The 15,500-nt window shown below is 35.1% G+C and overlaps 2 long non-coding RNA genes across 2 annotated transcripts; both read right to left on the bottom strand.

Annotated features, from left to right (window-relative positions):
- Positions 1-2,676: 2,676 nt before the first annotated feature.
- On the bottom strand, positions 2,677-4,155 carry LOC110904880. The gene is made up of 4 exons (XR_002572809.2): positions 3,883-4,155; positions 3,686-3,764; positions 3,080-3,297; positions 2,677-2,896 (listed from the first exon to the last, which is right to left on the bottom strand). It is a non-coding gene; the product is annotated as an uncharacterized LOC110904880 (long non-coding RNA).
- A 3,259-nt stretch (positions 4,156-7,414) lies between these two features.
- On the bottom strand, positions 7,415-8,602 carry LOC110904879. Its single transcript, XR_002572802.2, has 2 exons — positions 7,785-8,602; positions 7,415-7,707 (listed from the first exon to the last, which is right to left on the bottom strand). It is a non-coding gene; the product is annotated as an uncharacterized LOC110904879 (long non-coding RNA).
- Positions 8,603-15,500: the final 6,898 nt, after the last annotated feature.

Below are 15,500 nucleotides of genomic sequence, written 5' to 3'. Positions count from 1 at the left end.
TAAAATAACCCACCAATTCATTCATATATTTCTTTTAATAATCTATTTCTCATGTTCAATGGACATAATCCTAAATCACGTGATGCATAAAACTACTTTGATGTAAAGATAGCTTTTGTTGCAAAATGAATTGGGTTTGTGTCTTATTTTTTGACCTTTTTTTTTTGGATAAAGGGCAAAGCCCGGCAAACATAACATAAAACCAATGAAAAAATCAGAGGAAAAATTAGAGTCAAAGGGGATACCCCCGTATCATCCCCAAAACATACTTCGGGGACCAAAAATAAGAAATCATCCAACCTCAGTTTAGGCATACAAAAAAACCTAGCGTAACAAAAAATGACGCTAAAAATGCAACTTAACCAAAGTTGGTAAAAACCTTTACAAAAGTGCCTATCAAAACAAGGCGAACTACATCAAGGAATACCACAATAGTATAAGATATAGTTGCATCTATAAATATCCAAACTCCATTTTATATATCCATATCTCCCGGCTTTCAGCTTGCGGATAACCGTTTTTCCACATTGCACCATGGTTTGTAGCTAACCAGTGCCAACAGTGAATAACCCGGGCCAAATAGGGGCTCCCAACGGCCCAAAGAGAACCTCCAGCGAGCCTATCCAAACCGCTACACCAACATATATCCAACCCAATCTGGGCCTTCAAAAAACCCATAAACCCGAGGCCCAAAAAACAGCTATAAAGCCCGACGCTTGAGTCCAATGTGGCAGTCAAAAGGTCCATGTAACAGGTCTTCAATGTCATCACAACATGTCTGCTTCTGAGCCCAATTATAATCCACAACACCCAAACCTGGGCCTTCACGAAACACCAAAAAATACCATATTGGGCCTTACTTAGCAGCTTTAAAACCCAGAATTGGGCCTTCCATTGCAGCTGTAAAACCATACTTTGGGCCTTTCTACCCAGCGCTAAACCAGGGCCTTGGAGAGGCATTTGGGCCACGGTTTTGGCCCATAACACAGCAGGCCAAAATTGTTTAGTGTGGGACTTCATAGATAGGCATAAAGCCGAGCTTCGAAACTCACCACACACCCAACTGTACCAGTTCCCGCACCTGAACACCAGCTTTAAACCTGTCCCCAGCAGCAATAAAACAGTAATATTCACACCAGACAACGGGGGCCAAATTCGGGATGGCATAACCGGAATCCAATCACGGGGAATCCATGGGCAAACCAACAAACACGAAGCTAAAAAAACAACTGCCATACTCATTCTAGTTGACGGCCATCCCACAAACCCGGTCCAATACTCTTAAACAAACCTCGGAGCCAATTAAACAGTGGGAACCACCCTGCCCCAGCATAAACAGCACAGTGGACCAAAGATGGGCTTTCGTCTGCAATAAATAACCAGTGTTCAAGAATTCTAATTCCATAGTTATTTTTCTAATAAATTCCATAGATATTTTTCTAAAACTGATAAACGTCTTTTCATTTAATGTCAAATTGACTGGCATCATCAGATCAATTACCGTTTCATAGACATTCTTAATTTGACTTTTGAGGCAACTTTTTTAATTATTATGACTTAAAGAAAATTTTTGAACGTAACAAAAATTTTTGAACGTAAAATAAATGAGAGAATTTATCAGTTCGCCATCAAAATCATCTGAATTGAATACATGTTTCACGTACAAATGTATATTCTGTCTTAGGATTTACTACATCCTCATTGTTCTTTGGTACCATTCAAGGGATGTAGATTACACTTCTAAATCCCACTTTACCCTGCACAAACTATAATCAATAAAACACAAGCTAGTATGTAATATGCAGTTTGTTGAAAACAAACTAAAATGGTAAATACCTTAGTTGTGAAGTGAACGTATGCAAGAGGATCATGAAACTCGTTGAATGCCTTCTTGTAGAATTCATTTTATTGATCTTTTTCAACTTCCTTTGGATTCCTCGTCGGTATTTTAATCATCTAATTAACAAACTCTGAAACAAATAAGTGAGTACGATTATTATTTAAAGTATTTTAACCTACTCATATAGGTTTAGTCTCATTGACCAACTGCCAATTCAAGTATTTTTCAGTTTTACTCTTCTTTTTTTCTTCACACCCTAGAAACCAGAAGCAAACATCATAACTTTTGTTAAAGATTAAGATAATATTAATGCCATTAAGCTTAATCAGATCCGGTAGTTTACATGTGAATAAAACCATTAATATCACAATGACAATCCAGAACTTTGGATAACATGGTTTAGGAGGTTGTATCAAGGCATGAAAAATAGGCTTCTCCAAGTGCAGTCAAAGGCATAGCCGACCCGCCTTGTGTGATGCCCATTAATACATGAGATGGCACCTGCATATGCATACATAAACAAGTTATATAAAAACCTCAACTTCGAAAATGTTTATTAATTAAATTTCTGAAAAAAAAAAAAAAAAAACACCTCAGTGTCACTAACTTATAGTGAAATAGGTGTTTTGCAAGAGTCTCATGTGGCATAAATTCAGCAACAAGTAATCTTTCATCACCTTCGCAACAGCAGCCAAGCAGATTAGCTAATCTAGGGTTTCGAAGCTGGCCAACCGCTCTTGCTTCTTCCTGTTATAATACATAAATATCATTATACGATATATTTATATGAATATAAACATTCGCGTAGAAAAGAATACTTATATGTAACGTATATACCAGAAACTGCCTAGCATCAGGCCAAGCAGATCTATTAAACCGTTTGACAACAATTCTTCTTTGATTTGCCAACTTCCCTTTGTAGACCACATTAGGGGCTTTTTCTCCATGTTCAAGACACAATATTTTCGATAGAAAATCCAGATGTAGCCGTTCTTAGTTGTTCAACAGAATACTCACGAAATGCTGGCAGATCACTCACCTCACTGACCTCATTTTCTGTCAAAAATATTATAAACATAAAAACATCGAATCCGCTAATCCTATCAGACTTGTTTCCTTTTTAGTTAAATCTTTTAGCTTAACCACTTGACCCGTAAAAGATTAAACGTAGCCCATGTCAACCCGTTTGTTGATAAAAGAAATGAAACTGCAACGTCTAAAAATGAGTTTTTCACTTACCAGTATTACCAGGGTCAGCTACAACTCCGTCTTGCACGGTATCACAACACGAGCACATTCTAGAAAATTCGCAGCCCGTGATTTCAAAATAGATGTCGGTAGTTGACCTTTACTTGTAATCTTTAATTTCTCGATATAAATAGTTATAATAAAGATTCGCAAAAAAACGTACAGCTTCTTAAGGTCTCAAAATTCTGCTTTTTGTAGCATCAAAACACCTAGTAAGATGCATTGGAACACAAATTAGGGTCAACTATAAACTGTTTAAAGAACACAGTTCTTGAAAAGCTCCAAACGAAATTAAAAACAATTTTTTTTTTAAATCCAAGCTTTTTCCTAACTTAAAAAAACCTAAAGCAACATCATTTTGTAAGCTATCGCACGATCTCACCAAATTTAATCCATATAAGTCATTAAGATTGTCAAATGTAAGATGCTCATAAAAGAAAGAACACAATACCAGTAATCAGTAAACTCCAGTTACAATCTACTGAGATACAAACTATAAAGGTTTCATAGTTTAATTCAGATTCATAAATGTATCATTCCCATAACAAAACACTTAAATTAGCATAATTATTAAAATATAAAATATGGATCACTAACCACCCAAAAACACAGATTGGTGTCGTTTTCCACATATTGCTAGTCAGTTTCTCTACAAAAGCACCATCAAGCCCTAGAACTGTTCAAACTTGTACAAGATTAGACTCAATCGTAACTATAAAACACCCAAATCATTTGCATGTTTCAATCCAGTCTAAAATCGACATCATCTGAACTAAATTAGACAAAAAACTTACCTCTTCAGCACCCATTGAAGGCTAATAGACCACTGCTTCTCGGATGGCCAAAACACGACCAAGAGAGATGAACAACTCTCCAAGGGTGACGAAAGACCGGCCAGACCTACTGAACCTTCAATTTAACGTCGATCGTCATCTTCCCTTTGATTGTTATCTTCGATTCATCTACACCACTCAGGAGAGAACGCAGATGAGAGGAAAAGTTGAGAGAAATTTGAAAATGCAGATAGAGAAATTTGGGGGAAATGTTTTGGAAGCTTTTGATCTGGCGAGTAGACAAGTACAGCTTTCAAAAGTGAATTGGGGATCATGATCCGTGTGAAGAGTAATGGATGGTTTGATCATGATCTGTGTGAAGTGATGGACGGTCGGATCATTATCAATGTGTTTTTGTTTGAGTTAGTAAGGGTAATATTGGAAAGTGAGGTTATAAATGTGTTTGTTTGTGCTTAAAAACTTGTACATTGTGCATTAAAGGTGTTTTAAGGAAATTTTTATGGACTTTAAGAAGTCCTTCTGATATGTATTATAAAGTAGTATAGATTATTATGGACTTTTTCTTAAGAGCAAATATCATAAAAAAACAACACACTTTATTTCCCATAAAAGTCCTTCCACTTAAAAAACCAAGATACTTTCTTTTTTGTTTCATAAAAATCCCTCAACTTTTTTTTTCACATAAAAAACCAACATACTTTATACTTTGTACATGAAAAACGACATAATTTCTACTATTGACATAAAAAATCTCTTAATTATAATCGGAAGAAATCAAGAAAACATTAATTGACAAATTATGTTATACTTTTTAACGATTTAAATTAAACATACCATTTTATATGTTTTTTTTATTTTAGTTTATTTTAAGTTATGTCATCCACGCTCGTGAATTTATTATATGTTTTCCGAATAATATTTATCGAATTTAAAATGGAAAAGAAATAACAAATGTTGAACATACTTTGGTTGTCATATATCCAGCTTAAAACATTAATTCATTTCAATTGTTTTCTACCGTAATATCAATAACTAAAAAAATATTCACAATTTTGTTCAAGTTTAATATTTGAAGGGACTTTTAGTTTTGTACTAAACTAGTAAGATTACCCGCGCTACACTGCGGGGTTTTGATCAATTTCTATTTTGGTTCAATATAGCAGTTGAAAGAAATATGCTTAAAAGAATATCTACACTTGTTTATATTCATTGAAAATGGAAAAGTAGACGCTATCTTTAATATAACTTTATTGAAAATTTACGTCAAAATGTAAACCAACTTAAATTTATACCGACACGTGTATAAAAAAGCACGTAAGAAAATATTGTTCTTTTAAGTTAAAGAATGGCATGTCGCATTGCGGCGGTGTTGAACGTAAAGTGTCTCGAATTTATATCGTCTAATGAGAAGTTAAAAACGTATTATATTTGACTCAAGTCGTTTTCGAACAAAATTTACGTCAAAACGTAAACCAATTGAAAACGTATATAAAAATAAGCAAGGAAACATATTATATTTGACCCGACTCATCTATGAAAAAAATATAAAATTTACGTCAAAACGTAGAACAACTGAAAACGTACACAATAATAAGCATAAGAGCATATTATATTTGATCAAACTTATTTTCGGGAAAATTTACGTCGAAACGTAAATCAACTTGAATTTACACCAACACGATATAAACACGTAAAACTTGATCACAAAATCTTTAGAAAGGTAAGGAGTTGTAAATGTTAATGCTAAAAAAAATTTAGGGATAAAAATAAAAAAAAAGTACAAAAAGAAAAAAAGAAAAAAAACTGAAAACACTTTTCATAAAAGTTTCTAATTGTATTATATTTAATTAATTAATTATATTGTTAATTTTTAGTTAGTGACCGTTATAGAAAATAACATTTTTTAGTTTTTAACTCAACTAAGAAATTATTTTCTTGGTTTTAGTTACAAAGGATTGTAAAATAAAAAAGTTTTTTTTTTTTTAACTTCTTAGGTTTTAACTTTCGAACCTGATTTCTTGTTTTTAATATTAATAGTTAGATTTTAACGAACAACCACATTTGCCCTCTAAAAGATTTGAACTGACAACCTCGAGTATACCACTTTCCACTAGGATATCTTCTAGAGGATTTCGTAACTTATTCACCAGCCACAAAATTAGCGATTGAAAGTTGGCCACGAGTTAAACTATGCCAGATATAACCACTAGTGTACTAGTCTTATAATTGCTAGAGGATATATAATTGAGATCGAATCGACGTGAACGATTGGAAATTGAAAAGACAAATTCCCTCAAATTTGCCATAATAGTTGAAATTGATTTATGGTGCGCACCTTTTTTCCATAACTGAATGAATATTTGTCAAGTAAAGAACCTTAAGAATGGGACACCCACAATGGGTGGTGTCTAGTCGCGATTTAATTGACACATATATGTGCATGCTAATCGGCCATCAATGTAAACATCGATGATCATTGGTCATATCCGTCCATCAATCTTAATAGGCAATTCGAATCGTCACACACTGATTAATCGGCTAATTTTGAATTTATTAAAATTGTATTAGCCGGCATCTCCAACCACCCCTTTAGCCATCTCCATTTTGTGTCAGTATTGCGCTTTTTTTAGACGAACACTACCCTTGACGTGGCGTCTAACACCATCTCTCTGTTAATATTTTCGGCGACTTTAAAACTTAAGTAAAGAAGATGACAACCACCTCTTCACATCTGAAACTTTTGTTACGCACGCCACACCAAACACTATAAGTATTTTCGACAACCTGTAAAACTTTTGTTATGCACCATATCAAATACTATATATATATTAATTGTCCTAGTAGGATTTTGATATTTCTTTTTCCTTATTATAGTACGCGATTTAACATTCAATCTAGAATTTAACATAACTATATATTCAACGGACGTCCATCATTCCATCACATGAGGCACATGTGTAAAGGTAGATTTTTTTTACTGACAAAGGTTATATTGTTTCTATTTCTAAACTACATTAATAAATACTAAATCACATCTCATGTCAGGATTTCATCCCTAATATTTTCTTCAAGAGTCAAGAACCTTTATTACCCAACTATTACTGGAATGGCCGCAAACTGTATGGATGATATTCGTAATTTAGATAACATATATAACCTACGGACAAAAGGTAAAATTTTGAGATATCAATTACACTTGGCTAATCCGAGTAATACTAACAAAAAAATACCAGCCAGGGGCTTTGCCCCTTGGACCCCGCCAGGGGCTGCCGCCCCTTGGACCTTGCTCCCAGAGGCGCTGCCCCCGGACTCCCGCCAAGGGGGTGTTGCCCCCTTGAAACCCCCGTAGAGTACGGGCTCCGCCCGTACACTTCGAATTATAATAACTCAAACAAGCGTGCGCTCCCGCACCTCCTAACTTGCTTGATGTGTATTATTATTCGCTTTGATCACCAAGTCAATCCCCCGATTATACTAAAATATCTAACATTCGTCCCCCATTTTAGCGTAATCCTTGATTAACTTAAACAAATTCACAATAATCAAACTTATGCATAAATGAAATATCGCGACGATTGAATTTCACATTAGTATATTACACATTCCAAATATTTGAATATAGGGGTGTCGCTAAGGATTGAACCCTTTCTATTCAGTGAATACATGAAGATAATATACACACACGTTTACATACTCTAATGTTCTTTCTTGACACTATTTTTACTAGCCTGTGTCCCATCCTTCAATGAACATATCAAAGCCAAGTCTTAGCTTCTTGAAGCGGCTAAACTTCATGCTCATATAGGTAGCTCTTTATTCTTGCACCTGCATATGCAATTTTTCAAAGAACTATTAAGAAGAAAACCTTCAACCTCTTTTAACGTGCAGGTCTGAACACATACCTTGGGATGATGCTACTAATGTGTTTCAATTTCTAGATGTTACGCTTTCCATTTTGAATTCAGCACCTAACGTCATATTAGGTGGGAATTGGGTATCTTAACACGAGAAATCTCAGGTGGACTTTAATCCCATCCCTACAGCCGCCTTGTGCACAAGATCTCTACATAACTCTTTGGTTAAGTGGTCGGCTAAATTCTGTTGAGTTCTCACAAATTCCACTGATATCACCCCTTGCGTGATGAGCTCACGAATCATGCTGTGTCTAACACCTAAGTGTCTAGACTTCCCATTATACACTTGGCTATAGGCCTTAGCCAAGGTAGCAGCACTATCACATCTAATAGATATTGGTGATATAGGTTTAGGCCACAATGGAATCTCATAAATCAAGTTTCTTAGCCACTCAGCTTCTTTGCCAGCTGCCGCTAATGCTACAAACTCAGACTCCATTGTCGAATCAGTAATGCAAGTCTGTTTCTTAGATGCCTAAGATATGGCACCTCATCCAAGCAGAAAAGTCCATCCACTCGCGGAAGAATGATCTTCCTTGTTGTTAATCCAACTTGCATCCGAATAACCTTCTAAAACCGAAGGAAATCCAGTATAGGTCAAACCATATTTCATGGTTCCTTTCAAGTACCTAAATACGCGATTCATTGCTTGCCAATGACTTGCACCTGGATTGCTAGTATACCTACTAAGTTTTCCAACAGCATAAGCTATATCCGGTCTAGTGCTAATCATGGCATACATGAGGGATCCAATGGCCCTTGAATATTCAAGTTGGCTTACAGCTACACCTTCATTAGGTGAGAGCTTAAAAGCATGATCATTTGGAGTGCTAACCGGAGAACTATCATGAAAGTTAAAACGACCTAACGAGTCAATCAAAAGATGCTCAGACTGAAACAGAGGCAGAATTCTTTGATTCAGTCTTTGTTTAGCTTGAATTCACTTTTAACTATCTCTTGTATTGATCACAGAACGATTACAGCTCCTGGATAAACCGGTAGCACCTCGGTATCCAAAATCACACAAGTCACAACTGTTACAATGATTCCGCTCGAGCTCCTATTCATACACATCTGATTCCGCTTGAAACACACAAGCACTAGTTCAAGCGGAATACGGATGTTAGTGATTCCGCTTGAAACTGACCAAAGTCATTTCAAGCGGAATAGCATCATCAAGCGAAATCAGACTCAAATTCATATAAAACATGCTATTTTCTCGATCTACGTGCCCTGATCTAACCTATCTATAACATGTCTCAATACAATACGAAGTCGACAGATGCATGCACCAACAGACTCCCCCTCAGATGTTGACGAGTCTTACGGTGTCGAGTCTTTGCAACTTCAGTCTTGAACAGTCTCTGGGCTTCACTCTTTCTATCAGCATTAACAGACTCCCCCTAACGATGTGCTGGCATTCCTTAAGTTCATCAGCATCATCTGCTTCAGGATCATAATCTGGCTTTCTCACAATCGGTCTTCTTTCTTTCTTTGCATGTATCAGGGTATTCTCTTTGGCTTTAACCTCGTCAGACTCCCCCTTTCAATCTGTTGGGATCGCTGTCTGGAATTAGCTATCACCTTGAGATCAATCCCTGTCTTTATCTCTGATTAAGCTCTTCACAGGTTCTGAATTGCATCCTGGCTTTCCGTAGTAACAGGATCAGAAATCTTTCTATCACCTACACACATCTCATTAAACCATAAGATAAACAATATTTTCTCATTTAAAAGCTTATCAAAAATTGAAACATTCTAAATTCTGATTCAAATTAATGAATCATCTAAACATTACAAAATTTTCAAATCAAACACTCTTATCCAAACCATCAGTTCATCATGTTTAGCCTTTGAATTTTGAAAATCAGCTTTTCATCATCAGTTGTCGAAAATCTTTTTGAAATTTTTCAAAATATGTAAACTGAACAGCAATTTAAATGCAGAAATGAAATATGTACAAACACTATTTCTGCGAGTTTGTGAAAGAGGATCATATCAGTTTTTGAGACACATCACAAGCACCGTTAAGATTTTAATCGTTTTAAGTTTTAAATGATTCACATAGATTGACGATATTGTTGTCCAGATAAACTCAATCTAAAAACTTTCGAAATGCTTACCGATACGTTAAGGTATATTAATTTTGCACTAAATTCTTATGGACCCCACGATCTCAGCATATCCCCTCATCATGCAATACACTGACTCAAGTAATGCTTTTAACTTTGATCAACTGTGATTTGTGCGAAAACAACGCAGAATGTTTAAACATTAAAAATCAGGTCGATACTTCCGTATACGCAGAGAAAGTCCAATGTGTAAACAAAATAAAGAAAATAAAAACAAGTTGAAGTTGTTTAGGCTTTAATCACCAGGTCGATACTTCCGTATACGCAGAGGTGGTCCAAAGCTTAAACGAAACACCAAAGAAAATAAAGCAGAACGTTTAAGCAATAACATCCAGGTCGATACTTACGTATACGCAGAGAATGTCCAATGCTTAAACAAAATAAAGAAATAAAACAAGTTTAAATCTTTGCAAAAGAAATACACAATCACAGTGTCATTTTCAGCAAAGTTGTGAAAGATCACAAACTTAACCAGTTTTTATGCTTTTTGGCATTCAGCGATTACTGAGCAGGCACACAATCAAGAAGGACAAAACTAAGTACTATGCTTTCAATCATGTTTTCAACTAGAACTAGGCTTTTTCTTTATGTTTGTATCGTTATCACAAATCTACTAGTCTAGCTGAGCCTATCGTCACATCTTTAGTGAGGTCGTTTATCACATTTTATCCTTTCATTTCTTTAGCATGCTGTGATAGTCCACTGATTTACTATCATTTCCTCTTATATCAACAAAACTCATTTTTCAATTTTTCAATGTTTTTGACTTTTTCAAATTTTCAATTTTTTTTTTAAATTTTTACTCCCCCTAAAATCAAAATATATCTCAATTTTGATTTTATGGGAAAATTTGAAACAACCTGTACAAACTTGACAACTTGATGAGAATCGCTTCAATTTTCCATCCATATGGCGAAAAACAATCAGAACTCCCCCTCACAACAAACTATTTTCCCATTATGATTTCAAAACACTTAAGTTTGTTTTAATCAAAATGGTTTTTCTAGAAAATTAGTTTGTTTACCAACCACTTGTAGGTTCGGGGTTACTTCATCACTTTGTTCTTCTCAATCACATGAAAGATTATCATTTCCGGTTTTAAACTTCAATACCGCTTGTAGAAATCAAGTACAATTTAATGTCCTTGATTAACCACTTGTAGATTGAAATATCAATGATCGAATTATCATCCACTTCGGTGATATTTCTCAAGAAATGTGCCAATTCATGTTCCACGCTTACCAACCTGGGAACTCCGGCAAGTTAGGTTTTTCATTTAAACAGATTCACCCAAGCCTGACGGTCCTTGGGTGTTTTTGAATTCTTGTTCAACAATGGTGGAAAATTTGCATCATCCATTGTTAAACCAGACTTCTCATTTTTTACCTCAACACATGGCTCTTCTGGCTTTACCACACCAGATTCATTGCCTGAACATGGCTCCTTTGACTTTGATGAGTCAAGATCATTGCCAACAACTGGCTCCTTTGTTTCCGAGGAAACAAATTCATCGCCAGGAAGTGAAAACTTCACTTTCTTTGTTTTGTTAATCTTCTGATTAACCACTTTCTCTTTCTTCAATATCCCTTTCTCTTCTGTCCTCAGATTTGTATCTGATGAATTCGTTTTGCAAGACTTGTCATTCTTTGAAAAGCAAGACGATTTATCAGAACTGCTGCTTGGTTTTCCAGATGTACCCGAGGACAAAATCCTTTCCAGATACTCTTTTGCCTTCTTCCTCTTCTTCCTCAGTCTGTCTTTCTGCCCTTGTGAAAGCTTAACTTTATTTTCTTGAACTTTCTGTTCTTGAACTTTTGGTTCTTGAATTTTCTGTTCTTTGGGCTTGACACTGACTGGTTTCTTTGCCATTTTTTGAGATTCAGCCCTCGATCTTCCCTTTGATCTCATCGGGAAATTTCTGGCAATATGACCTTTGATATAGCAGTTAAAGCATCTTCTCGTCTCATAACTCCAACTCTGGCAGTTAACAGCAATGTAACCTTGATAACCGCATCGATAGCACACTCTGTTATCGTACCAATCACCATTTTCAGTCCAAACATTCAGATCATAGCATTGTTTGGCTTGGTGATAGTCATTTCTCCTCCTGAAAACTGGATTTGGCTTTGAAGCACTGTGGTCAAACCTACACCACTCATCACCAACTATTTTTGAGTTTTCATTTTTCAATTTTTTTTGATTTTCGATTGCGATTGAATGATTGATATGATGAACTCTTATTTTCTTTTTGAACAATTTTCTTATTTTTCATTTTTTGTTTTGAATCTGCATTCTTTTCCAAAGGTTTCTGCTTTGAACATTCTCCTTTTTCTGTAGAATGCAAATTCGTTTTCTGAAACTTTTCTTTTAATTTCGAAAACAATTTCTTTTTTTTTTATTTTTTCATTTTCATCATCAGATTTCTCATCACAATCTTCAATTTTGACTTTGTCAAAATTTGTGATATTGTCACTTATTGGAACAGAATTGATCGGTTTTGGACAAGGATGATTCAGAAATTCTGATGAGGTCACAAAACCTTTCAATTTCTTTTCAAGCTCACCAATCTTGTTTCTTGAATTCTCAGCTTCATTTTCAAGCTGAGATATTCTTTCAAGATGAGACTTGATTGCCTTTTCATTTTCAATTTTAATGTTTTCAAGAACAGACTTTTCATTGTCCAAAACTTTTATCTGTTCTTGAAATTTCATTTCATTTGCTTTCAAATTCTTGTTTTCAAGTTTTATCCAGAAATCTTCATTTTCTGAAGAGTTATTTTTGCTTTCAAAATCTTTTTCTTTTTCTTTTAAACTTTTGTTTTCTAATGTCAAACTGTTCAAATTACTTAACAGTTTGTCATTTTCAGATTTCAACTTCTCACAATTTCCCTACAAAACAAGAATCTGTTTATCATCAGTTTGCTTCTCATCTTTCAACTTCTTGACTTCCAATGTCAAACTTTCCGCATCCTTCAAGAGTTTGCCATTTTCAGTCTCTAGTTTATCACATTTAGAGCATATTGATTCAGAACTCGAGGATCCAATATTCACAGATTCTTCATTTTTTGAAACTTCTTTTGTCCCTGTCTTGAATAATCCTACACAAAAAATTTTAAAGAAATCAAGAGGATTCGCATTCTCATCAATATAACAACCTCTCTTGTTATCGTATTTCATAACATTTTTTGCTCTAAGACATTCAACAATCCTTTTGTTCATTTCATCAATTACATCTACACTTATATCTACTAGATTCTTTTCCAATTCATTCATTAATTCTTTCTTTTTCTTTCCATTTTCAAACTCATGAGTTTTAAGTTTGCTAATGTAATTTTGAAAAACTTGAATCCTTCTTTAAATTTTTCAAAAACTCAATCCATTCAGCAGGTAATGCATCTGCAAACTTTGCTATCTTTTCAGCATCTGATAAGAATATCTCATGATCTTTTAGATAACCAAGTAAAACATTATATCGGTTTACTAGATCATCCAATGTTTCATTTTTCAAACACACAAACTATTTAAACCTTTTTACCCAACATCCTTTCTCACACTTCTATAACTATCATCTATATACCCTTGATGCCAATCATTAAATCTTTCAAAATAACAGTTTTCTTTTTCATCAAACATATTGTCCATATTTTTCAAACAGTCCCAACAAATTTTTACACAAAACACACTTTCAAGCGCAAATAGGGTTTTCAAGCTGAATACCCTTTGAAACGAAATCACACTTTTAAAGTAAACTAATTGATTTCGCTTGAAATGCTTCAGGCGGAATACGCAATCTGAAGCGGAATCAAATGATTCACTCAAGCGGAATCAAACAACTCAATCGGAATCAGGTGATCTTCAAGCGGAATCACCCAATTCAACTGGAAACACTGATTTCGCTTCAAATTTTCAAGAGGAATAAGAACTTTTCAAGCGGAATACTTGATTTCACTCAAAATATCACACTTTTTCAAGCGGAATCAGAAACTACTCGTTCAAGAGGAATCAGGTTTCAGTCCATTTTTTACCAGTTTTAGGCCGAATTTTAAGCTGGTTCTTTTAAGGATTTGTTAAAATGCAATTTTACATAATCTGTGAAAAATTTGTCCGATTTTAACCGTGAAAACTAGAAAAATTGTGAAAAGAAGGTGTAGAAATCAGAATTTTCCAGCGAAAACGAGCTAAACGGTAAGAACTCTTCCTCCTGAGTTCTGATACCACTTGTAGGATCGTGAAACGACCTAACGAGTCGATCAGAAGAGTGCTCAAACTGAAACAGTGGCGGAATTCATTGATTCAGTCTTTGTTTAGCTTGAATTCACTTTTAACTATCTTTTGTATTGATCACAGAACGATTACAGCTCCTGGATAAACCGGCAGCACCTCGGTATCCAAAATCACACAAGTCACAACTGTTACAATGATTCCACTCGAGCTCCTATTTATACACATCTGATTCCGCTTGAAACACACAAGCACTAGTTCAAGCGGAATACGGATGTTAGTGATTCCGCTTGAAACTGACCAAAGTCATTTCAAGCGGAATAGCATCCTCAAGCGAAATCAGACTCAAATTCATATAAAACATGCTATTTTCTCGATCTACGTGCCCTGATCTAACCTATCTAGAACATGACTCGATACAAGACGAAGTCGACAGATGCATGCACCAACCTTCTCAATATAATGAGATTGAGAGATAGATATGCCATTGTTCTCCCGTTTGATCCTTATACCAAGGATCACTTCCGCCTCCCCCAAGTCTTTCATATCAAAACAAGACGACAAAAATTTCTTTGTTTCATCAACTTGATCCTGGTCAGTACCGAAGATCAACATGTCATCTACATATAGACAAATTATGACTCCTTTCCTAGAATCATCAAATTTGCTATATACACACTTGTCTGCTTGGTTTAATACAAAACCATTGGACAAAACCACTTCATCAAACTTTTGATGCCACTGTTTTGGTGCTTGCTTTAAGCCATATAATGACTTAACTAGCTTACACACCTTATGCTCATTGCCAGGCATAACAAAACCCTCTGGTTGTTTCATATATATCTCCTCATCTAAATCACCATTCAGGAAAGAAGTTTTCACATCCATTTGGTGAATTACAAGATTGTGTATTGCAGCTAAGGCAACCAACAATCTAATAGTGGAAATTCTTGCTACAGGAGCATATGTATCAAAGTAGTCAATTCCTTCCTTTTGTTTATAGCCTTGGATAACCAATCGAGCTTTAAACTTTTCAATTGAACCATCTACTTTCATCTTCTTCTTGAAGATCCATTTACAACCAAGTGGTTTACACCCGGGGGTAGATCAGACTGTCACACCCCGATTTCCACGTGTATCACCGGTGGGCCCGGTGGGGGATTACGTGACGTAGTTGGCAACAATATAGTCAAACCACAATATATGAATGCACAGCGGAAGCATAAAGATAAATATAATTCAACCATTTACTGTAATATCAAATGTATCACAAGTAGTTGAATAGTATCCACAGGATGGATCAAAATATATAAAAATGTAGTTCAACAGATAGACATCAAGCTTGCGAGACT

This window comes from Helianthus annuus, chromosome 14, assembly GCF_002127325.2.
Source record: "Helianthus annuus cultivar XRQ/B chromosome 14, HanXRQr2.0-SUNRISE, whole genome shotgun sequence".
Lineage (NCBI taxonomy): Eukaryota > Viridiplantae > Streptophyta > Magnoliopsida > Asterales > Asteraceae > Helianthus > Helianthus annuus.
The sequence above is the reverse complement of the archived record's forward strand: the minus strand, read 5'-3'. Positions and strand labels throughout refer to the sequence as shown.